We start from the raw sequence: 24,911 nt of genomic DNA on the forward strand, positions 1-24,911 counted from the left end.
ACTCTCTGAGTAAAGAAACTACCTCTGATATCTGTCCTATATCTATCACCCCTCAACTTAAAGCTATGTCCCCTCGTGTTTGCCATCACCATCCGAGGAAAAAGACTCTCACTATCCACCCTATCTAACCCTCTGATTATCTTATATGTCTCTATTAAGTCACCTCTCCTCCCCCCTTCTCTCCAACGAAAACAACCTCAAGTCCCTCAGCCTTTCCTCGTAAGACCTTCCTCAATACCAGGCAACATCCTAGTAAATCTCCTCTGCACCCTTTCCAAAGCTTCCACATCCTTCCTATACTGCGATGACCAGAACTGCACGCAATACTCCAGGTGCGGCCGCACCAGAGTTTTGTACAGCTGCGGTATGACCTCGTGGCTCCGAAACTCGATCCCCCTACTAATAAAAGCTAACACACCATATGCCTTCTTAACAGCCCTATTAACCTTTGTTCTCAGCATAAACTACTTGCTTGACTGTAGTTAACAAACTTTACATTCTTGAATCAGAATTACTATAATAATTGAAACTACATGCATACATATTGTCAAAGATGCCCACCCCACAAAAAAATCCAATTATTCAGTGAAACAACATAAGGTACAGAACAAAGGTCATAAAACTTACTTGTTCCAATAAATCCCAGTTAGCACTAACCTTCCCCATTGAGTTAATTTCCTGAGGGAGAGGAATAGTTGAGCAGGATTTTACTGTATCCTCAAAGGTAATTGAGCAGAAACTGCAGAATATTAGCATTTATAATTTCTGCTATTTTTTTCATGGACCAACATTACCATACAGATTAGCCAATTGTTTATCTCATTGTTAAGGGATCTTGCTGCGTGCACATTGTTAAGTAAGCAAACATGCCAGCCAATGATTCAGCCATGGCCTGTAAAGCACTTTGGGATACACTGAGGATGGAAAAGGCATTAAATAAACGTTTTTTTTTATTACTTGAGTGCCTTTGGAATTGTGTAAATGCTGCTGGTTTCTGGTAAGTCAAGCTCCCTGTTTGTCTGCATGTTTCCATCTTCTTTTTCTTTTCTTTTGGGCCTCCTTATCTCGAGAGACAATGGATACGCGCCTGGAGGTGGCCAGTGGTTTGTGAAGCAGCGCCTGGAGTGGTTATAAAGGCCAATTCTAGAGTGACAGGCTCTTCCACAGGTGCTGCAGAAAAATTTGTTTGTCGGGGCTGTTGCACAGTTGGCTCTCCCCTTGCGCCTCTGTCTTTTTTCCTGCCAACTACTAAGTCTCTTCGACTCGCCACATTTTAGCCCTGTCTTTATGGTTGCCCGCCAGCTCTGGCGAACGCTGGCAACTGACTCCCACGACTTGTGATCAATGTCACAGGATTTCATGTCGCGTTTGCAGATGTCTTTAAAGCGGAGACGTGGACGGCCGGTGGGTCTGAGACCAGTGGCGAGCTCGCTGTACAATGTGTCTTTGGGGATCCTGCCATCTTCCATGCGGCTCACATGGCCAAGCCGTCTCAAGCGCCGCTGACTCAGTAGTGTGTACAAGCTGGGGATGTTGGCCGCCTCGAGGACTTCTGCGTTGGAGATACGGTCCTGCCACCTGATGCCAAGTATTTTCCGGATGCAGCGAAGATGGAATGAATTGAGACGTCGCTCTTGGCTGGCATACGTTGTCCAGGCCTCGCTGCTATAGAGCAAGGTACTGAGGACACAGGCCTGATACACTCGGACTTTTGTGTTCCATGTCAGTGCGCCATTTTCCCACACACTCTTGGCCAGTCTGGACATAGCAGTGGAACTATAGTTTACTGTGCCCATGTGCATCAGGCTGCATCAAAAGATTTTGGAGGCATCAGTTAAGATTCTGGATTCTTTTGTTCAAGGTAGTTTAATTTTTGTGAAGGTCAAATTGTGTATTGCTGATTGCTTTAAATAGCTTTTATAATTGCTCTATTCAGATCAGATTTCCCTTCCCAGTAATATGCAATCAGTCAGAAATAGGATTCACTCAAGTCCCTCATAAGAAAAATGCAGTCAGGTGCTGCTGGGATCATGTGGGCATATGGAAATCCCATCCAGCCATGATTCCAATAGGATCAGGAAAATCCAGTCATATTATTCTTAGAACAAATTGAGATTCCATACTTAAAAGTTTAGTTTTTTAAAGTATGCAAATGTTTTTATGCATTTAGCCAAGACATTCCAGTACAGCTACAACACTGGCATCTACCCAACTAATGTGGAAAATTGCTCAGGTAACTTACCATACCATTTAAAAATTGACTTGCACTGGAATGGGAAAGCCCTAACTTTACTAGTTTAGTGGGTATTTAGTGGGTGAGTACAGCAAATTCACTTTGTTCCATGTGTTTCAATGCTGAGTCTCTTGGCAAGATACTGTTATAGCAAAGCTTCTGGAGGAGCAAGGAAACTGACAACAACTCCCTGATTTCAGTATTTAACTGCACATGTGCAGTCGCTGGAGATTACTATAAGATCTATACTACAATAACGATGAGCACTGACAGCCTCACTGTTTCTACAACAAACACTTTCTTCTATTCAAGGCCAAAATCTTTATTACTTGTGCAACTTTGGTCTACAGGTTCTTATTACAACTTCTTAGTTGACATTGTCAAAGAGTCATTGACATGAAAGTTGGCTGGATAGTTTCATCAAGAATCAAAAGAAGGGTAAAGGGGTTATAAGGTATGCTGATGCTTGGAGGTGCTTTTTGTGACTTTTCAGGCCTAGGGGTTGAGAGGTCACTGAAGGTGCTGCAATATCAACTGTTGCCTGGCCTGTCTGCAATGTGCTGTGCTGCCCCTTCTGTAGTTTGCTGCCACCTTCATCCAATTCCTCCCCATCTGATCTTGTTTCTGTCCCTCTAAATTTCAAATCTCATTGCATTGCCTGATTGTGAACTGCTGTATTCTGAACAATGATGTAGCCCACTTTGTCTGGCCCATGTTGTAAGGACCACCCAGAACAATTGCTGCACCTGACCTTTGCTTTAAAATGCCAATGGTATTTTCTGATGTTCCTGGGGGTATCAAAGCTCCCCTGGTATCTGTGTTGCTTAAGTGTGGTGGGGTTGTGGACTTGTGTCTGCAGTCAGGTGTGTAGAGGGCATCCTGCATCCCCTAGCAGCCATCCTCTGACCTCCCTGGATGGAGGAAAGGTAAGAAAGAGATGAGTGTCGCAGAATGAAGGCTTCATGGCAGCTGTCAGTGAAACTGGTGCAGTCTTGCATTCTCCTTTTTGTATGGTGATCACACAGCAGTTGTACATAGAGGGCATGGGGGCCCTTCCTGTTGATATAAGCTGCTAGTACCTTTATAGCTACAGGAGTGCAGTTTATTATAACCTGAACATAAGGGGAGCCAGCCACTGCTGCAATTCCCCAAGTGCTCTCAATCTGATTGTTGAATCCAATGTGAAGGCAATGTACTGGTTTACTACAGCAGAGAGGGCATTGGTGACCTGTATGATGCAGTTTTGCACTGCAGACTGGGATATGCTTATGATGTCTCCTGTAGAAGCTTGGAAGGAATTGTAGTGAAAATGTTAAGGACAGTGATGACTTTGTCGCACACATTCAAAGCGCAGATGCCTGGTCCTGCTGTAACAGGCTGCAAAGGTCAGCAACAGCTTGCCTGGTGAAACACAGCCTCCTCTTGCACTGTTCCTCAGAAAATCAAAATACTGACCCTCACTCTATAGAGCTTGTGGGGTGGGTAAAGCCTGCTATGAGAATCACAATTTACCTGCTGTCTACAAACAGGCTGCTTGACCTTGTTATTGAGGCTGCTGTTACTGCTCTTTTTTCCCCCAAATTCTCATCCATCCAAAAAAAGAGTGAAGCAAAAACAGTGCCCATAAGTGGTGAAAGCTTAACAAGGGTAGTTAAGTGAAAAAAAAATCAAAGAAGCAAACTGGGAAGCTCAGAACTGCCTTGGAAATGCAATACGCAGAATGGCACATAGACCCTAATAACATGAGTGCCTGCAGCTTCCAGCCAAATCAGTCAGGTTGTACAGCCAATCCCAAAAAGTTTTGCTCAGCAAATGTGCCACTGGGTGAAACTTCTGACCCGCCCACTTAAAATTGCATAGACGTCCTGTGGATATCAAAGGATCCCGATTTGTGTTTAATTCTAGTTACCACCTGAGTCAGCTCTGCAGTTGAAATGGCAATCAGTGGGTTTAAGTCAAATGCATAAGTACATAAATAGGAGCAGGCAGCCATTCAGCCCTTCGAGCCTGCTCTGCCAATTCAATGAGATCATAGCTGATCTTCTACTTCAACACCATTTTTCCTGCACTATCTCTATCCCTTGATTTTAATATTTAGAAATCTATTGATCGCAGTCTTGAACATACTCAAATGACTAATTCCAAAGATTCACCACCCTCTGAGTGAAGAAATTCCTCCTCCAATCTGTGATAAAATGGCCTGCCCCTTTATTCTGAGCCTGTGTCCCCTGGTCCTAGATTCTGCAGCCAGGGGGAAACATCCTTCTTGCATCTACCCTGTCACACCTGTAAGAATTTTGTATGTTTGAATGAGATCACCTCTCATTCTTAACTCCAGAGAATAAAGGCCCAATCTATTTAATCTTTCCTCATAGGACAATTCCTTTCAGGATTTTAACCATTCACACACCCAATTTGTGCTGAGTAGCTCATGTTAAACTCAGGGCCTTGGTCTTGACTTCCCCTGAGAACGCTGCCAGAGATTGACTGACATATATTTAATAAAGGACGGTTGTGGAAATAAATGTTACACATTTCATCAGTTCTGTTTGAAGGGTGAAAATATTATACATAGTCACTCTTTATCTCATACTGGTAAATCGACTTTCATCTAATCTAATGAAAATTGTAAACTGATTAGTTGAAAGAGACTAATCTGGTTGTCTCTATTACACTATTATTATACTGCCTTTGTTCCAGCTGCTGTGATTCAGTTAGTGAGGGAATTGGCTATTTCTTATACACAATTAGATTAATAACAAATATCAAGGGTAATGGCCAAAGACTTATTAACAGTATTCATTCCTGTCACCAATCTAAAAATATTATTTCCTACACAGTGTGCGAGAAACTCCATTTGTTTTCTTTTATGAACTCCTGAATCTGCAACTTGAGACATGGTTCAGAACATAGCAAGTCTGCATAATAGGATTGGGAGCTGTATCCAGTCAGAACAAAACACATTAACATGTGTATAAAAGATGTAGATTTAGTTGAAATACCAGTGGCACTGCACATTTGTACATGCAAAGATGCATTGTTTCATAAGGACAGAGGCATTGTACCATGTGTTGAGATTATGGCTATTTCTTTTTTTAAAATATGTTATGGACATTGATTCATCTAGAATCTTTTAAGTTGAACGTTCCTTTTTAAAAAGGAAGTTTTGACCTGAGATTAAACAGTTAATGCAACTCACCTGTTTTCAAAGAACCCAGCAGGGATTGTTTTGCCTTGAGAAATGGTTGCAGAGGAGTGACAAGCCAAGATTTATAGATGTCACAGGACTTGCTTCTGGAAAAGTTTTAGTTTCATTTTGAACTGTTAAAGCCAGTTGGTGTTTAGCCTGAAACAGTAGAAGTTGGCTTATTAACCTGCCAGGAGACTGCCAGACATTTTTCTCTTGAAAGGAAGTCCTGCATCAAGAGATTCCTATTTCCTCCTGTATTTGAAGAAAGCCTGCACAATTAAAGAACTTGCATGTCAAATGTGTGCAACTGAAACCCTTGTTGCTGCCTCCCTGCTGTATGACTTATTTGGAGCCTTCTGTAGCTGCATCTCTTGGCAGTCTCACCAAAACAAAGGACTTCCCTCCATACTGTCTTTTCAGCCTAAGTGTTTTTTTTATTCCTTCTATTTCTTTAACACCTGAAATCAAAAATCCCTTTTATTCCCGGTTAACCGATTTGTGTATGTAGGTGTGTGTGAAGGCTAGAATAACTAAGGGGCTTTAATATTTCAATTCATGTGTATGTTTACCTCCTTATTGGTTAAAACTTGGTTTAGAATAAATGGATAATTTTGTTTATTAAAGAAACCAGCTGAAGTCAGGCAGGCAGGGAGGGCCATGCCATGAACATCATGCTACTAGTCACGAGCCTGAAGGAAACCACCAGTTTCATTGTATCCCAATCTCTTGATTCTCTTTTCCCTCTCCTCCAATAGTGTTGAGGGTGATCTCACTGAGTGGAGTCAGGGGCTTGTATTATTTGAGACCCCCACCAGTACAGTACTGCTGCCATCAATTATAGGCAAGCAAAATGATAATACTAATAAGATTACACGGAGCATCCATAAGACTGAATTGGTGGCGGGTCTGGAAAAGGGAACCGTTAGCATTCATCGCATGGGCGGCTGCCCCACCGTGACTATACAGCGAGTGACCATTTTGCATAGGGGAGTTGCAGGTTCACCCCCACCCCCACCCCAAATCTCACGTCTGGGTGGGAGGTGAGTCATTGATTATGGCCTCAGCACTCCTGAGCAGATGCTGCTGCCATATTTAAAGGCCTGCCAGCCCTGCATTCACTCTTGCTTTGGACTCATTGTCAGCTTTGTGCAGCCTACAACTGTCTGACTGGTCCCTGTACCCCCTGAGGAAGACAGAAGACAATGGCCGAGGCAAGACACATGGTGGCCTCCCTGCAGATTCTTCTCCAGGCTGCAAGGGAAAGGCAGGAGGTTTTCTTTGCCTGCAGTGGCAACTGACCAAGCAAGCCTGGGTGGAGATCGCAGAGGACATTAGCAGCCATGGGGTCACCCAGCGCATCTGGGTCCAGTGCAGGAAGAGGTCAATGACCTCCTGCGTTCTGCCAAGGTGAGTGCTCCATACCAATTGCGTTTCTGGGCATTGCATGTGTCAACGTGGGAGATTGCGCAACACGGGGAGGGTAGCAGTGCTGTGGCATTGTCTGATCGGCTAGGGTTTCATCTCTTCCTGACAGATGCATGGCTGCCCCTCGACCACAGGCCTTCATAGCTCACCACCCCCCGCGCCCCCCCCCCACCTTAACTCCCCTGACAGTGAGTGTCGGCATTACACACATCAGAACACCAGTAAGGAATGAGCAGCTGACATGAGCAGAACTGTCATGTTGAACTCTCTGCCATTTTGTACTACCTCCATCTTTCCTCTTGCAGGACAAGAGGGCCCATGATAGACGGGAGATGTCCTGGGCTGGAGAAGAACTCCCAGATTTATGTCCAATCCCCTCTGCTGAGGAACCGGTATTGGAGCTGGTGGGCACCCAGGGCAGCCGTGCAACATCAGTTGGGGAGATGGGAGTCCCTGCTCAGGAGAGTGAGGAATTCCTCCCGTTGCCATGTGCATTAATGTTGAAGACCCACATTACCCATGGGTGGCATCAGGAGACCTTCACAGCCTAACCCACATATATGTTTGTGTCCTCTCATGCAGGTAGCCAGTCGCAGGGGTCCCCAGCCACATGGATATAGTCGTCCACGCTGAGGAGGACCACTCAGAGGATGTACCATCCCATATCTTTCTTGCACCCTCCACCAGCGCAGAAACTTTCACCTCGGTGGGTTTCTGGTCAGCATTAGAATCAGGGTCACAAGATGGTGAGAGCACCACACGCGCATGAGCAGCTGGCTAAGGCTGAGACAGCTGGTGCCTCTGACGATTGGAGGATTGAGTTTGGCCAGGCCCATGCTGAGCCCCAGGAAGATGATGAGCCTCTGGTATCGACAGCACAGAGCATGCTGGATTTGCAGAGAGAGGTAAGGAAACATCTGGCAGAGATGCCAGAGGTCATGTGCAGCAATAAGCGGATGATGGAGGAGTCCATCCATACCATGAGTGCTGCCATGTCTCAGGCCTATGAGTGCATGGCTTCCTCTATCAAGAGGTTGGTGTCCCTCATGGAGAACCAGTTCCAACAGAAGTGAACAGACCTGCACACCCACAAACCATCGCCTTGGCCATAAGCTCAACACGGCAGTAGCAAGGCGAGAGAAGGAACAAGAGCCTGGAGGCTTCTGCAGCTCCTGGTCCTTCTCTGGTGAGCAGGGAGGGTGAAGAAAGCCTTCAAAGGAAGGGGGAGAGGTTGCTACCCACATCCGGCGGCTCCCCTCGGTGCTCCAAGTGTGGACACCAGCTGCTCAGCCTCTCTGCCAATGAGCCCAGCTCCAGCAACTGCAATGCCTGAGGAGAGTCCTGCACCAGTTCAGCACACACCCAGGCAGCCAGGGCCTCAGGCATCCAGAGGATGGCTGCCAACGTCATCACAGGCCAAGGGGCAGCCTGATCAGCAGCCTGCCTCCAGTCCAGCTGCCTCCACCGGGATCACGCTGCATAGCAGCCCCCGCAAACTTAAGAACACATAGCAATATTTTGGGTCTCATAGATGTACCATATACATTTTGTGTTAATTAATTAAAAGATCCTTTGTTCACATTAGGTTTCATTGTCTGAAAGCCATGTGCCATTCTGCCTTAATTGTGAGCTGTTGACATATCCCTTCCCTCTTGGGGCTATGCCCATGTGACCACAGCTCTCATTAACATATGTTCTCCCATGGGCATTAGCACAGCTTGCAACTGGTCACAAGTCAGGGAACACAAATGGAAAGGAGGTGACAGAATTAATGCCTGAAGGTGAGTTTTTATTCCATCCTCCTCAGTAAGTGGACATCAGGGTGGCTGGAAACAGGTATTTGAGGTCTCCTTTGTAGATTTCTCAACCTGTCTGGCCTCTAGTGCTGTGTCTTCTCAACATCCATTGCTGCTGGTCCATCTCCCTCCACCGATGAGGAGGAGAATAAGGTGGGGATGAGTGCCACTCAGGCATGTCATCGTCATGTAGGGCAACCACCCTCTGTAGTGATAGATTGTGCAGAGCACAGCAAATCACCACGATAAGCAAGACCCTCGCTGGGGCATACTGCAGGCCTCCACCAGATCGATCTGGACAACAGAATCTCATCTTCAGCACAATGGCCAGATCAATAGCTGGAGTGAAGCTGCGGCAATTGTTGTACCAGTCCTCTGCTGCTTTGAGAGGGTTTCTCACAGGCGTAAAAAGCCAAGTTTTCAATGGATATCCCTTGAGCTTGAGAATCCATCCCTGAAGGCGAGTCGGGGGCCTGAAAAGTTTTAGTTTTTTTTAGTTTTAGAGATACAGCACTGAAACAGGCCCTTCAGCCCACCGAGTCTGTGCCGACCATCAACCACCCATTTATACTAATCCTACACTAATCCCATATTCCTACCACATCCCCACCTCTCCCTATATTTCCCTACCACCTACCTATACTAGGGGCAATTTATAATGGCCAATTTACCTACCAACCTGCAAGTCTTTTGGCTGTGGGAGGAAACCGGGGCACCCGGAGGAAACCCACGCAGACACAGGGAGAACTTGCAAACTCCACATAGGCAGTGCCCAGAATTGAACCCGGGTCGCTGGAGCTGTGAGGCTGCGGTGCTAACCACTGCACCACTGTGCAGCACCCGAGACTGTTGAAGTATGTAAGTGTTGTGGCTACGTCCTGGGAAGTAGGCACACACCTGCAGGAAACACTTTCGGTGGTCGCAGACTAGTTGAACATTGATGGAATGGAAGCCCTTCCTGTTGATGAATGCGGCTGGCTGATGCATGCCATCTATCGCACCTTGCACATGAGGAAATCCAGCAATGGCTCCGAATCCGATAGCCCTCTCAAATCGGTCTGGCAGTGGACATAGTTGCCGGCCTTCTTGTATAGGGCATTGGTCACCTCCTTGATGCAGTGGTGGGCTGCTGACTGGGAGACCCCACTCATGTCCCTGGAAAGATCCAGATGCATAGAAATTTAGGGCCACGGTGATCTTCAGGGTCACTGGCATGGGATGACCCCCAAATCCCATAGGTCACAACTCATCCTGCAGCAAGGCACATAAATTGGTGACAGCGTCCCTGGAGAGCTGTAGTTGTCTTTGACAATGGCGCTGGGATATCTGAAGGTAGCTGATCCGTGTCTGATAAACTCTCTGGTGTACGTGGGCCCTTCTAAGCATAGCAGGCTGCTCTTGATCTAGTCGTGGAGCTTCACTGACAGGTGCAGCTGTGTCTTGGCCCTCCCTCCATTGGAGATACTGCATCATGCCACGGGGGTCCAAAAATACAGGGCGACCTTGTGGCCTGCAGATCATTATCCTTGCAGAGATGACCCTGCCTTGGAAACTGAGCTTTTGACTATTCTCTTGGTGGAGTCCCTAATGGAGCTCAGAGCCCAATCTTACAGATGGCCCACCCTCTGTTCCAGTAGTGTGACTGAACTACCAAATCACAGCTGTTTTCTGACCCAATACAGCCACTCCCCACACCCCACTGAATCCATGCAGAGCCCGAGGGACCCTGAACCCCCTTGCAGAACCTACAGCAACACAGTCCAACAATGGGTTCCGAATTCCCATCTTCCACTATCTAACAATGCTCTGGACTGCTTCACCATCATAGCAATGTGGCCTCTCACCTCGCTGCTGCCAGGTTTTAATGAACATGAACCCGAAGACACTTGAATGTGTGAACGGTGGGCAACAATCGACAGCCTATCATTAAATTTCAATAAATTAAAGGCATTTATATATAAAAGAGCCACTCGGCAATTTAAAATAGCTCTTCATCACATCGGGGCATCAATGCTGTCATGGTGCTTCCCCGCCTCTCACAGAATCCGGAACCAACGTCACCCTGTTGGATTTCAGGACAGACAGCTCCAATGAGATACACCATCGCCCTAAGCCACCATTCCTGCTTTTAGTGGCCGCATTAAATTATGTCCATAACATGCAGTAGTACAGCTTCACTGCAAACTTTAAATTGAACAGTCAACATCCTGCAGGTTGCTTACAATCATTCCTGTGGGAAGCGTCATATGCACTTTGAACTTTCTAACTGTAAATTGTCCTCATTCTCTCATATCATTTGTTGGGAACGGTGCCAGGAAACAAGGAAAGGTTAATTAAAGAATCCTTGTTATGTTAATGATTCCATTTTGCAACAATTTCTGCTTGTTCAGATTTTGCTGACCACAGCATTCTGAAAAATGTCCAAAAAGGTCAGCTCAGACATTCAAGCCCATTCATGCCAGTGGTGGATTCATAAAGATAAAAAGAAAAATACTAGAGTGCTGGAAATACTCAACAGGTCTGGCAGCATGTGTGGACAGAGAAGCAGAGTTAACGTTTGAGGTCTGTGACCTTTCATCAGAACTGTTTTTATGAGTCATAAAGATAGTTGTTTTTGTTCTTTGCATCATTCTCAGCTGCTGCTAGTTAACTATATGTGTATCCTTTCTATACTTGTAAAGAGACAAAAAAGCTTTTATGTCCTGAGACTTATTATGGAACTTTCACCCATTAAGACTAAATTTGTGGAATGATGAGCTGAAGGGTAGTTTCTGCAAAGCAAGGGTAATGTTCTTGGAATGCAGAACAAAATGCTGAGGATATAATTATGTACCATTGTCACAGGAAGGACGCCTCAGCACCTAATCACCCTGCAACTGAGCTCAGCAACTGTAATATGAAGATTCCTGCAGCCTTCATATCATTGTGTGTGTTCTCTCAGTATCAAATTCTCTAATAAATCTAAATAGGGCCATGAATTTCTTTTCCATAGTGCCACTGGAGGTGGGGTTGCATCAGGCTTGTGCCTTCCTGGAGGTGCGTGCTGTGCCATCAGCTGCTTCCAGTGCAGCCTATGTGGTGCACCGTCTTGAGAATGGCACTTGCATGGGTGTTCCTTGAAAGCAACTGAATCAGTGCTATCCTGATGTCATACAGCCCGACTGGCTGATACGACACTGGAATTCCTCATTTGGACCATGCAGCTCCATTGAATTTGCACGTCACTCTGCAAAGAACAACAAATATTGAGCTGCAAGATGGGCCCTACACTGGCATTATTTCAAGGGCCAAGCACCCAACTTGCAGGTAAGATAGTTTTGAAGAACTTCTGCTTCTGCAAAGTCTCTGAAGTACTCTGTTTTTGGGTGTGTTGTGGTGAGTTCCTGGATTTGGCAAGTTGCTACATTCTTAACAGGGATGACCGAGGAATAGGTGATCTGGCCACACAAAGGTGGCAACAGGTATGGGGGCAGCAGTGGCAGTGCCTCTTGGTCTGCAGCTTGACAGGGAGAAGGAGCAGAGGCTGTGGAGAGGGCAAGATCTTCATACCCTCTGTCAACTTGGAGCCGGACTCCTCCATGCTCCTTGACAGTGACAGGAGGCTGTCTGGCAGGCCAGCAAATGCACCTAGCAGTTTAGTGTGCATGGTCATCTGTGCTCCCCTGTATGCTGCCCAGTCAAGGTCCTCATCTGAGTCCTCTGCAACAGAGCTCACCTGTGACCTCATTCTAAGGGTGGTCCTCCTGCTCCCACCACCCCCACCCCTGCAGACCCATGACATCTCTCTTCCTTCCCACCTCCTCCACTAATGCCTCCAGTGCTGCATCCATTTCTCTGGAATGCTCTCTCTGCCCTGGTGTTCAATTTTCTGTTTTTAATCGCAGGAATATTATTCAGTGCAACTTTCCTTTAAGAGGGCAGGCTGCCTTTAAGAGCAGAAGGCTGACTTAACCATATGCAATTAGCACAACGCTGCTTGTCCCCCTGCAGAGCCCAGAGGCAGACAACAGTGTGGCAAATGCTTGGCCCTATGCTGAAAATCATGGTAATGAGGTGGGAGCATTAAATTTACATGCTAGCCACCTCCAACGGAACAGACATGGGCACTTTGTGAGTTGCGACCTTTGCGTCTGAAAAATGGGGCACACGATTTTCGTTTGTCCTCTGTCTAGAAATATCATGCTTAACATAGACAACAGCTCCAAGCTTGTCTCTAGCTGTATTTATCAACAGATGGGATGCTTTTGCGCCTGCTGCCGAATGAGGTAGAAAATAAACGATATAATTCTGTCGCATTTATACTCATATGAATACAACTTGTGCACAAGTAGGATTTGCATGTATGTAGCCTTAACTGCATTGATAATCAAAGATGGTGAGTCAGACTCATTCTCCACTGCTACTTAGCAGAGCTGCCTAGGACAAGCCACACTTTGTTGTTATTCCAGCTGAATTGTTAGCCGTTTCCCAATAAACTCATTTTATATCAAAGCCCTTTATAGTTTGAAGAGATCTTTAGGGGCAGTTTCAAGTGATCCAACTTTAAATAAAGATGAACACTATATTCCCTTTGCTATTGAAAAATTAATTTGTTCTCTAAAGTTATCTTTGTAAGTGAGGTATAATTCATGTTCATTAGAATTCATTAAATTTAATGATGTTTGTTCTTCCTGAATCACATATCAATTTATCTGTATGATTATAAATAATGATCCAACTCTGAGATTTCTTGAAGTAATGCATGGAATAATCCCCATATACTCATTTCACCTTCAAATATGCATTTGAGAAAATACCCTTCCGTTTCTCATTTCGAATTAAAATTCTAAATGAAAAGTATTTTTGAAAAACTCAGTGCAGGTGCCTTTTTTCCTAATAGGGGCAATGACAGTAGCTTCTTTGCATTTGAAGATTAGGCATAGAAACATAGGCAGTGAAATCCCATGGGAATTCTCCCACTGATTTACAGTAACTTCAGCAGAACAGTTGAGGAAACCCTGTGAAAAGAGAATCCTGAGATCCTGTCTATTCCAGTGATCCAAGTGGACATTAAAGATTCAAAGGCACTCTCTGAAGAGCCAAGGGTTCTGCTGGTGTCCTGGGCAACATTCCTCCCTCCATTAAAATGACCTAAACTAGATTAACTGGTCATCCCTCTCATGGCTGTGGCTACTGGTAACATTTGCCTGCATATTAACAGTTACTACACTGTACAAGTCATTGATTTTATGTTAAAAGACACTTTAAGTTGTGAAATGCACTATATAAATGCAAGTATTGGTAAAATCTTTCCTAAAAAGCATAATACTCCATGGCTAAGATTAATATCTGCAACCTTGTGATAATCTATCAACTCTATCTTCACTTTGTCAGAACTGGAGAGAGCCAAAGGGGAAACAAGGAGGAAGATATTGCATGGAAAAGTGATGATTATTTTCAGATTATTATTCAACTATATAAAGCTTGTAGCTAAATTAAGCCACTGATATGCACACCAGAAGTGTGATGATACAACAATCATGGGCTTTGTCTTTTTTAAAAAAACATCATTTTAAAAGGTAAACAATGGTCCAAAATGGCCACTGAAGAAAAAGGGATTGGCCATTTGTATATTCAAACTGTCCGACAAAGACAAAGGACAAATCTTCAAGCTAAAAGGTGTCAATAGAACCCATCCTATACCTATGCTAAAACATTCCAGAATTGAATGTTTTCTTAAACAAAGGAGGTTTGAAGTAGCCATGCCCTGGGCCATTGTGCAATCACCACAGGGAAGTGATGAGAACATCTCTTACAAGGAGGTGAGAGGTGACAGTTTTACCTTTTTTAGAAAAAAAAGACAGCGAGAGAGAAAGAGAGACTCTCTCAAGAGAGAAGCAGCATCGAATAGCTTGCGTTCCAGCCAAGCCATAAAGCACATGCCCTGCTGCAGAATCCAACATCTGCAGGATACAACAGTGAGAGCTAGAAGTAACCCATTGTCTTCAATTGAACCTTCAATCAGAGAAATCTACACTCATCTCAGGCCTGCATCCATCTAGGACTTGATTTCCAAGAGAATTCAACAGGTTTATCGTAACCTTACCCCCAACCCCCCCACACTCTGTGTATGTGAGTGTGAGAGAGAGCAAATACGTGAGTGAATGCGCTTGAGCCAATTCTGGATAAGGCATATTGATCAATAAACAATTGATTTTTTTTAAAGCCTAAGAAAACCTGTCACTGTCTGTTTATTTGTAAATTAAAAAAACCCAGCGGCTAAAATCTAATTTGCTGCACTTGCTGCAGTCTGGTGAGCAGTTGAAGTGTGGGAACTACCCACGTCACACCACATGGTCGTAACAACACTGTACTGCAAACTTTACCTGCTGATCTTGAAGTTGCAATAATGTGAGATTATAAACAGTCAGGCTAAAATCAAATGTAATTTTCACACCTTAGTTCCCAACAGTGAACCTTTAATTTTGAGTACCATTTTGTTAAGCAACATTTCAATATTTACTGGGGGGGGGGTGGGGGGGAAAGTCAGCTGGAATTTCCAACAGGATGCAGCTCTCTATCAGGAAACAAGTGGAAAGCATGGAGACATCGCACAAGAGCATTTCACTGAGGTTCGACCGATCTCCTGCTGAAATTTAAGGCCTATGTTTTAAATTTATTTTCCTCTTTATTGGAGAATTTAAGTGTCCATGTTTGGCTCGACAACACCAGTAACAGCGAACACGACAACAGTTCTACAGCTTATCTTCCCTCTGTTATTGACCATCTTCTTGGCCAAAATGCTGACATAAAAGCCACCACAAAACAAACATTCCAAACCAACCTTATGAATGAAACCATGCAATATTCCATACAAAAGTCAACTAATCACCCTTGTTCATTCCCTTAGTGCCTGTTTTCTGTGTGACTTTGCCTGTCCTATGCAGTTCTACCACAGTGGCTGCAGCATGGTTGTGGAGGGCGAGACGGAGAATGACCTTGCAGAATGATAATGAGCAGCTCTGGCCCTAAAAGGTCCAGCTGTGAACTGCACTATCATGGAAATGTGGAGCTTATTCAAGGAGCAGCTACTGCGTGTCCTTGATAAGTATGTACCTGTCAGGCAGGGAGGAAGTTGTCGAGCGAGGGAGCCGTGGTTTACTAAAGAAGTTGAAGAGCTTGTCAAGAGGAAGAAGAAGGCTTATGTTAGGATGAGACGTGAAGGCTCAGTTAGGGCGCTTGAGAGTTACAAGTTAGCCAGGAAGGATCTAAAGGGAGAGATAAGAAGAGCAAGGAGAGGACACGAGAAGTCATTGGCAGATAGGATCAAAGAAAACCCTAAGGCTTTCTATAGGTATATCAGGAATAAAAGAATGACTAGAGATAGGTTAGGGCCAATCAAGGATAGTAGTGGGAAGTTGTGTGTGGAATCGGAGGAGATAGGGGAAGTGTTAAATGAATATTTTTCGTCAGTATTTACAGTGGAGAAAGAAAATGTTGTCGAGGAGAATACTGAGATACAGACTACTAGGCTAGATGGGATTGAGATTCACAAGGAGAAGGTGTTAGCAATTTTGGAAAGTGTGAAAATAGATAAGTCCCCTGGGCCAGGTGGGATTTATCCTAGGATTCTCTGGGAAGCCAGGGAGGAGATTGCAGAGCCTTTGTCCTTGATTTTTATGTCGTCATTGTCGACAGGAATAGTGCCGGAAGACTGGAGGATAGCAAATGTTGTCCCCTTGTTCAAGAAGGGGAGTAGAGACAGCCCTGGTAATTATAGACCTGTGAGCCTTACTTCGGTTGTGGGTAAAATGTTGGAAAAGGTTATAAGAGATAGGATTTATAATCATCTTGAAAAGAACAAGTTCATTAGAGATAGTCAGCACGGTTTTGTGAAGGGTAGGTCGTGCCTCACAAACCTTATTGAGTTTTTTGACAAGGTGACCAAACAGGTGGATGAGGGTAAAGCCGTGGATGTGGTCTATATAGATTTCAGTAAGGCGTTTGATAAAGTTCCCCACGGTAGGCTATTGCAGAAAATACAGAAGTATGGGATTGAAGGTGAATTAGTGCTTTGGATCAGAAATTGGCTAGCTGAAAGAAGACAGAGGGTGGTGGTTGATGGTAAATGTTCATCCTGGAGTATAGTTTCTAGTGGTGTACCGCAAGGATCTGTTTTGGGGCCACTGCTGTTTGTCATTTTTATAAATGACCTGGATGAGGGTGTAGAAGGGTGGGTTAGTAAATTTGCGGATGACACGAAGGTCGGTGGAGTTGTGGATAGTGCCGAAGGATGTTGTAGGTTACAGAGGGACATAGATAGGCTGCAGAGCTGGGCTGAGAGATGGCAAATGGAGTTTAATGCGGAAAAGTGTGAGGTGATTCACTTCGGAAGGAGTAACAGGATTGCAGAATACTGGGCTAATGGGAAGATTCTTGGTAGTGTAGATGAGCAGAGAGATCTTGGTGTCCAGGTACATAAATCCCTGAAAGTTGCCACCCAGGTTAATAGAGCTGTTAAGAAGGCATATGGTGTGTTAGCTTTTATTAGTAGGGGGATCGAGTTTAGGAGCCACGAGGTCATGCTGCAGCTGTACAGAACTCTGGTGCGGCCGCACCTGGAGTATTGCGTGCAGTTCTGGTCACCGCATTATAGGAAGGATGTGGAAGCTTTGGAAAAGGTGCAGAGGAGATTTACTAGGATGTTGCCTGGTATGGAGGGAAGGTCTTACGAGGAAAGGCTGAGGGACTTGAGGTTGTTTTCGTTAGAGAGAAGGAGGAGAAGAGGTGACTTAATAGAGACATATAAGATAATCAGAGGGCTGGACAGGGTGGATAGTGAGAGCCTTTTTCCTCGGATGGTGATGGCAAACACGAGGGGACATAGCTTTAAGTTGAGGGGTGATAGGTATAGGACAGATGTCAGAGGTAGTTTCTTTACACAGAGAGTAGTAGGGGCGTGGAACGCCCTGCCTGCAACAGTAGTAGACTCGCCAACTTTAAGGGCATTTAAGTGGTCATTGGATAGACATATGGATGAAAATGGAATAGTGTAGGTCAGATGGTTTCACAGGTCAGCGCAACATCGAGGGCTGAAGGGCCTGTACTGCGCTGTAATGTTCTATATGTGGCAGCTGGCTGGCTGGCATACAGGCAAAAGCAAGGGCACTGGAAGAGTGGCAGTAGTGGGAGGACAAATGCTGTCATCCTGAGGGAGGACAGCAGATTCATGCTCCACAAAGCAACTACCACTCCTCCAGCCTTGGTGGTGCCTCAGCAATCCTAGGAATGTGTTTGAGTACAGGTTGCTGGACCGCTGTGAGATCTTGAAACCCCCTTTGAACACTGGTATCTACAACCATGATGGCAGCAGTCCGAACTTGAATACCAACAAGCTGAGCTTGCATGACTTCAGTCTGAGCTTCCATTGCAGCACTCAGACTTTGGGTGGTTTCTGCTTGTGCTGCAATGGAAACTGCAACATTGACCATCAGACATGAATCATGGGTCCACAGTCTGGTAATGGAGTTGGCTATCTCTCCTACCCTGTAGAGGATGAGCTCCAAGCTCTGCGTAAAGCCATGTGCAAAGTTGGTCCGGACTCCTACATGCTTCTTGACAATAACCACTGGCTTTCCAAAAGGCCTGCCATTGCATCAAGCATTTTAATGTTCATATCCATTTTTCTGGAGGCTGCCCCATTGACCTGTTCATTTGAATCCTCTGCAACAGAACTTGCATGTGTCTTTGCCTTCCGGTGAGCTGGCACCTGTGCTACCCTTATCCCTGCCTCGCTGCAGGCCACTCATTCCCGCTGTCTCACCAAGTGCAGATTCTGCCTCTAAGCTACCCTCCTAAAGTACACACAATGTCAGCTGGTGCCTGCAAGTGTCAGAGTGAGTGACAGTGTTTCTTCATCAGTCTCCTTTCTCTTCCACTTCGTTGCATGACAGCATGGCCAGGTTGCAGTTCTTGGGGATCTGAAACAAGGAAGGCACAAGAGTGGTGTTGCAGTGAGGGGAGCGGGGCAAAGCAACAGCTGCATGCTTACACCATCTGCAGTTTGTAAATCAGAGGAGATGGTGGGATGAGGGGGAAGTGCTCCCACTGGCTGCAATTGTCTGCCATCTTGTCCTGCAATGGAGAGGGAAGAGTGTCAGTGAGTGTTGTGTAATGTGTTTGGGTGATGTGGCTGTCATGGTTGACTAGCTGGCAATGTGTGTGAGCTGTGAGATGTGGCTGAGGCAGAAGTGCTGAGTGTGTGAGGGTGAACTGTGTAATATTACTTATTCCTTTAGTGTGTGATCTATTGTAAGACTCACAGCACAAGTGATATCCAAAGAAACTGTGGGTTTTATTATATTTTAACTAGAACGTGTATATACATACAGCTATTGCACGAGCCACATGTATAATGCATCTCATTCTGTTGGGCTCCACCCACAATGAACTGGTCATGTGACATGACATCACTTCCTCTGGTGATCTGCACTTACAACTGTTATGTTGGTCTACTCTTAAGGTGGTCCCACAACAAGGTGAATCTATGAATGTGAAGTATGAGTCATGGTTGATTGAGATTGTTGGTACGTGAGTGAAGGGAGGGCTCTGAATTGAGCTGTGAGTGAAGCTGGTGGTACAGGCCATTGAGCATCTGTGTGAGGTCATTGAACATCTTGTGGTATTGCAACCAGATTCGTGGGGCTGCACTGTTGGCATTGACTATGATGGCTATCTGCTCTCTCTGCTTTTGCAAAGTTAACCTGTTTGGAGGGCCTCCTGGTCCCCTGTGGATAGAGAAACATCTCTCCTCCTGCACCAAGGCCTCCAGTGCTGCATTGAAGAAACTTGGAACCTGCTCTTTGCTATCTTTATTCTTGTGTCTTTTCCAGATTAAATACACTTTGAAACACCACCTCCAGTCAAAAAGCACCTCCCCTTTAAGTGGTGTTGGCTGGCTTAAAGTAGTACAGGCAAGTTTGAATGCATGATAGCCTCTCACAAGTATACAGCCCCTGCTCAGGTGTGCAGCCACTCAAACACCATGCCTAGCACTGGCTATAGCTATGATTATTTAACTAAACTGGCAGCACGAGGTTTGCATGCTGCCTGCACCGAAAGCAACCGGTGCAGGTTAATTGCTCATTGCAATCCCTGTGCCTGTTTTCAGCGTCATCGAATTTCACAGTCAGGGTATCAATCACCTATTTAAAGCAAGCAGGGACTGTGGACTGACTGAAGTAGTTTATATAGAACTGTTTAAAAACTAGGACCCTGCAAACCTACTGCCCACATCCAATACTCATAAACGCAAAGGGCTAGAAATTCAACTGTAAGGTGGCGCTACAAAGGACTACCCATGTTTCTCAGGGGCACGATGCACCACCAGCCAATTCCTGTGTGGCCCATGTGGCATTGCAGCAGGAAAAGGGCATGTGCAGGTGCATCCCCTGAGTGCGCCGGACGACTTTGAATTGGCGCTATCCTGACATCACACAGCCAATCAGCTGGTGCAACACCAGGATTCCAAATTTGGGCCATGTAGTTCCTCTGCATGTATTTGTTCATCACTCTTCAAAGATCTGGCGTGAGGCTACACGATGGGCCCTGCACTGGTATTCCTTAAAGGGCCAGGAACGCAAATTGCAGGTAAGCTATTTTTGACAATTATTTTCTATTGCAAAGTGTCGGAAGATACTTTGGAGTGTTTCAGGAGGTCTTTTGAGTTGAGCCCCTGGACTTAACATAAGAATTAGGAGCAGGAGTAGGTAATTCAGCCCCTCGAGCCTGCTCTGCCATTCAATATGATAAATTCTGATCTCATCTTGGCCTCAACTCCACTTTCCTGCCTGTTCTCCATAACCCTTCAACCCATTACTAATAATTAGTTGCTGTAGGGTGTTGCTGCATCCTCACAGGGAGGAAAAAGGAGTATGTCACCTGTCCACACAAAAGCTGCAACAGGTAGTGGGCAGCAGTGACAGTGTCTCTGGGTCTGCAGCATGACAGAGAGGCTGTGGAGAGGACAAGCTCTGCTTGTCTCAGTGTGCATGCTCATCAGTGCTCTCCTGTTTGCCAACCTGTCAAGTTCCTCATTTGAGCTCCCTGCAGCAGAACTCATTTGCGACCTCACTCTCTGGGAAGCTGGAAAATGAACCATCCTTTCCCACTAGCCTGGCTGTAGCCCACTCATGCCCAGATGACTCATCATGTGCAGATTCCAACTCTATACTAGCCTTTAAGCATGCAATGCCAGTATCTGAGCTGGTGGCTGCAAGTGCCAGACTAAAAGACAGGACAGCCTGCCTTTAAGAAGGGAAGGCTGGCAGACCGCATGGTTTCCAAACAATGCTGCCTCTCCTCCCTGCTGAGCGCAAAGGCCGCAGGTAGTGTTTTGGGGAGGAGAGCAGCGCAGGAGCCAGTCAGCCCAACGCTACAATCATTCAGAAGGGGTTTGGCACACCAAAATTGCATGTTTCCCACCTCGATCTGAATGGGCATCGGCAGATCATGAATTGCGAGCCCCTTGCCCAAAAAATGGGGTTAACTAGTTTCTAGCCCAAGAACCCCATTCTATTTTTACCAAACCCCAGGACTATAACTTTACCCTCAGTGATTCTATATCATACAACCACAGTCCTCGCCCTACCACTTTCCAGTTGGCTAACTGTCAGGTGCCTATCTCCCGCCTAGTACATGTTGCCTACTATTTTGCTGGATATCTTTTGTTTTGAAAAACAAAGAAATAAAATTAATGCATAGCTAAATATATAGCATGTGATACATCTTATAATGCTACTTACTTAGTTTTCTGGAATATAGAATTGCAGAATTTGATCTGTAAGACATCCCTTAAATCATAGAATACCTTGCAATAAAAGCATAACTAAACTTATTCAATGACTGTAGCCTCAGTAGCCTTGATCATACATTGTGCATTATGGTCTTTTGTTATAAAGTAGCATCTCCTACAACGGGAGATAAATTGCGTGATATGCTGTTATACAATAAGTGATACTTATTTAAAAATCCCTGCTAGGTGTTGATTCTCATTCATTTATCATTCATTTACAAACCTGTATCTGCTCTGTAACTTCATCTGTTAGGTTGTTTTTGTTTCTAAATATGGCACCACTACTGTGGTCTGCACATTCTTTGAGACCAAAGTAGATCTGTCCATTTAGGATCTCTATCCTTACTTACATGGTAATGAACTGGTCTTTGAGCATCAATTCTATTGGCTAACCAGTATACCAATGAGGAGTCAATAAGTTACCCTAGGCATCGCTTGCTAACTGAGAATATGCATTCCGTTAAATAAGGGATCCAAAATGTATCCTGGTTGAATTGGAAACAATTAAATTCAGATGGTGGAAGTCCTTGATCATTTTCAGTGCCATTTTCCTGAAAAGTTCTTTAACTTGATAAGGGAGAGGATTTCCAAGTCTTCTTGTGTCTGACTGCTGCATAGCATAATCTTGATTAGTCACTAGTAGCAAAGACCCCAACCCAATCCACCTCAGAATAATGTAAATTAATGGATAATTGGGAACTCTCAAATTACCTGCACAAGTAAAATTCTGAAGTTATCCACTACTTTAAATTACCTGAAAATGGACAGTATTTTTGTACAATATATTGTACTTTACACATCTCCTATGCCTAATACATTTCAGTTATTTAACTTAGAGATATTATAATAATCTAGATGGTCAAAGTTCCTTCACCCTGACTATTGGAAAGTAATTTGTGCAATGCCTCACTTATTGAACTTTACCTCCCATGTAAATGTTGTAACAGTTGGTGTGAAGCTGACTAACAAAAGATGATGCCTAGTTGCAATACTGCTGTGTCATGATTATTTTAAAGTTGCAAATTGTTCAGAGAAATAGAGCAGCATTAACACTTTAAATAGATTTTTTGCAACAGTTGGGGTTTTGGCTCAGCAGATAGGAATATGAAGCCCTCACTCCCTATCCCCAACCATTAGGGCGCTAGCTATGAAGAGAGGTTGAGTAGATTAGGATTATTTTCATTAGAAAGACGGAGGTTGAGGGGGGACCTGATTGAGGTGTACAAAATCATGAGAGGTATAGACAGGTTGGATAGCAAGAAGCTTTTTCCCAGAGTGGGGGATTCAATTACTAGGGGACACGAGTTCAAAGTGAAAGGGGAAAAGTTTAGGGGGGATATGCGTGGAAAGTTCTTTACGCAGAGGGTGGTGGGTGCCTGGAACGCGTTGCCAGCGGAGGTGGTAGATGCGGGCACGATAGCGTCTTTTAAGATGTATCTAGACAGATACATGAATGGGCAGGAAGTAAAGAGATACAGACTCTTAGAAAATAGGCGACAGGTTTAGATAGAGGATCTGGATCAGCGTAGGCTTGGAGGGCCGAAGGGCCTGTTCCTGTGCTGTAATTTTCTTTGTTCTTTGTTCATTAGAATCAATGGTTTTGCACCTAGCTGTTAGAAAGTGTTTTTTTAATAATTTCTGGCAACCCGAGACCTTCTCAATTCTTGACTTGAAGCCCTGAACTCCCACTAAAATTCTTGCAGCCCCAAATTCTGTCAAAACGTCTGGCAGAGAAGGAAACGTGTGACTAATTAATTAAAGCTCCACTGTATAGCACTGTTGGGCAGTTTATCCCAATTCTTATCCCTTCTCTCAAGAAGGTGCTGAACACTGCTGAATAAGATTCCACAGATATCCGCGGCCTTTTGGTGCCTCAATCAAGTGTTTTTTTTTCATGTTAAGAGCTTCGACATTAATGTTCCTTCAGCCTGAGCCATTGGAAAGTAATTTTTGCAATGCCTCATTTGTTCAAGCATCGAGAGGGGCTTCAAAGACGAGCATAATCCTATCCTCACAAGGATGTTCACACACATGCACTTTCCCATTTTCCCACCGAGGTCAGTGGTAATTGGAAAGATTCTGTGTCTCTCAGCAGGTACTGGATGCTAAAAGAAAATAATAGCTTGAGGTCTGAAAGTATCGGATTGTAGGTTGCAGGTTTATACCAAGTTCACCTATTTTCTGTTCCTGTACCAATGTGACATGTCTATTAGTGACTTGTGAAGTATTGTATACGCAATAGAATTATTTATTTGATTTGAGTCTGCCATGCTTAATGCAAACAAAGTGGAATCTGATTTTATGGAATGGTTCCTGCAGATTGGAAGGTAGCAGATATAACCTCACAATTTAAGAAAGGAGGGAAGAGAGAAAACAGGGAACTACAGACCTGTTAGCCTAACATCGGTCATAGGGGAAATGCTAGAATCTATTATAAAAGATGTAATAACTGGACACTTAGAAAATAATGGTAGGATTGGGCAGAGTCAACATGGATTATTGAAAGTGAAATCATGTTTAACAAACCTGTTGGAGATTTTTGAGAATGTAACTAGTAGAATAGATAAGGGGAACCAGTGGATGTGGTATATTTAGATTTTCAGAAAGCTTTTGATAAGGTCCCACACAAGAGGTTGGGAAACACAATTAGAGCACATGGAATTGGGGGTAATATACTGGCATGGATTGAGAATCAGTTAAAGGACCAAAAACAGAGAGTAGGAATAAATGGGTCATTTTCGAATTGGCAGGCTGTGACTAGTGGGGTCTATTATCAATGATTTGGAAGTGGGGATTAAATGTAATATTTCATTTTGCAGATAACACAAAACTAGGTGGAAGTGTCAGTTGTGAGGAGGATGCAAAGATGCTTCAAGGGGATTTGGAGAGGCTAAGCAAAGTGGGCAAAAATTTGGCAGATGGAATACAATGTGGAAACATTTTGGTAGGAAAAACAAAAAGAGTATTTCTTAAATGGTGAGGGGCTAAGAAGTGTTGAGTTTCAAAGGTACTTTTGTGTCCTTGTTCATGAGTCACTAAAAGTTAACATACAGGTACAGCAAGCAATTAAAAAGACAAATGGTATGTTGGCCTTCATTACAAGAGAATATGAGTATAGGAGTAAAAATTTCCTATTGCAATTATATAGAGCCTTGGTGAGACCGCACCTGGAGTATTGTGTGCAATTTTGGTCTCCTTACCTAAGGAAAGATATACTTGCCGTAGAGGGAGTGCAACAAAGGTTCACCAAATTAATTCCCGGGATGAAGGGATTGTCCTGTGAGGAAAGATTAAATAGACTGGACCTTTATTCTCTGGAGTTTAGAAGAATGAGAGGTGATCTCATTTAAACATACAAAATTCTTATAGGGCTCGACAGGGTTGATGCAGGAAGGATGTTTCCCCTGGCTGGGAAGTCGAGAACCACGGGACACA

General features: G+C 44.5%; 2 protein-coding genes across 3 annotated transcripts in view; one reads left to right on the forward strand and one right to left on the reverse strand.

Moving 5' to 3' along the window:
* Nucleotides 1-21,782, reverse strand: part of LOC137383375 (transmembrane protein 114) — a 174,383-nt gene extending 152,601 nt beyond the window's left edge. For both annotated transcript variants that reach the window (XM_068056138.1, XM_068056136.1), the window contains exon 1: nucleotides 21,700-21,782. The gene's annotated coding sequence lies outside the window, so the exon portion shown is untranslated. The remainder of the gene's footprint in view (nucleotides 1-21,699) is intronic.
* Nucleotides 11,121-24,911, forward strand: part of mettl22 (methyltransferase 22, Kin17 lysine) — a 112,575-nt gene continuing 98,784 nt past the window's right edge. Inside the window, exon 1 of the mRNA XM_068056128.1 lies at nucleotides 11,121-11,206. The gene's annotated coding sequence lies outside the window, so the exon portion shown is untranslated. The remainder of the gene's footprint in view (nucleotides 11,207-24,911) is intronic.

This window comes from Heterodontus francisci, chromosome 24, assembly GCF_036365525.1.
Source record: "Heterodontus francisci isolate sHetFra1 chromosome 24, sHetFra1.hap1, whole genome shotgun sequence".
Classification (NCBI taxonomy): Eukaryota; Metazoa; Chordata; class Chondrichthyes; order Heterodontiformes; family Heterodontidae; genus Heterodontus; species Heterodontus francisci.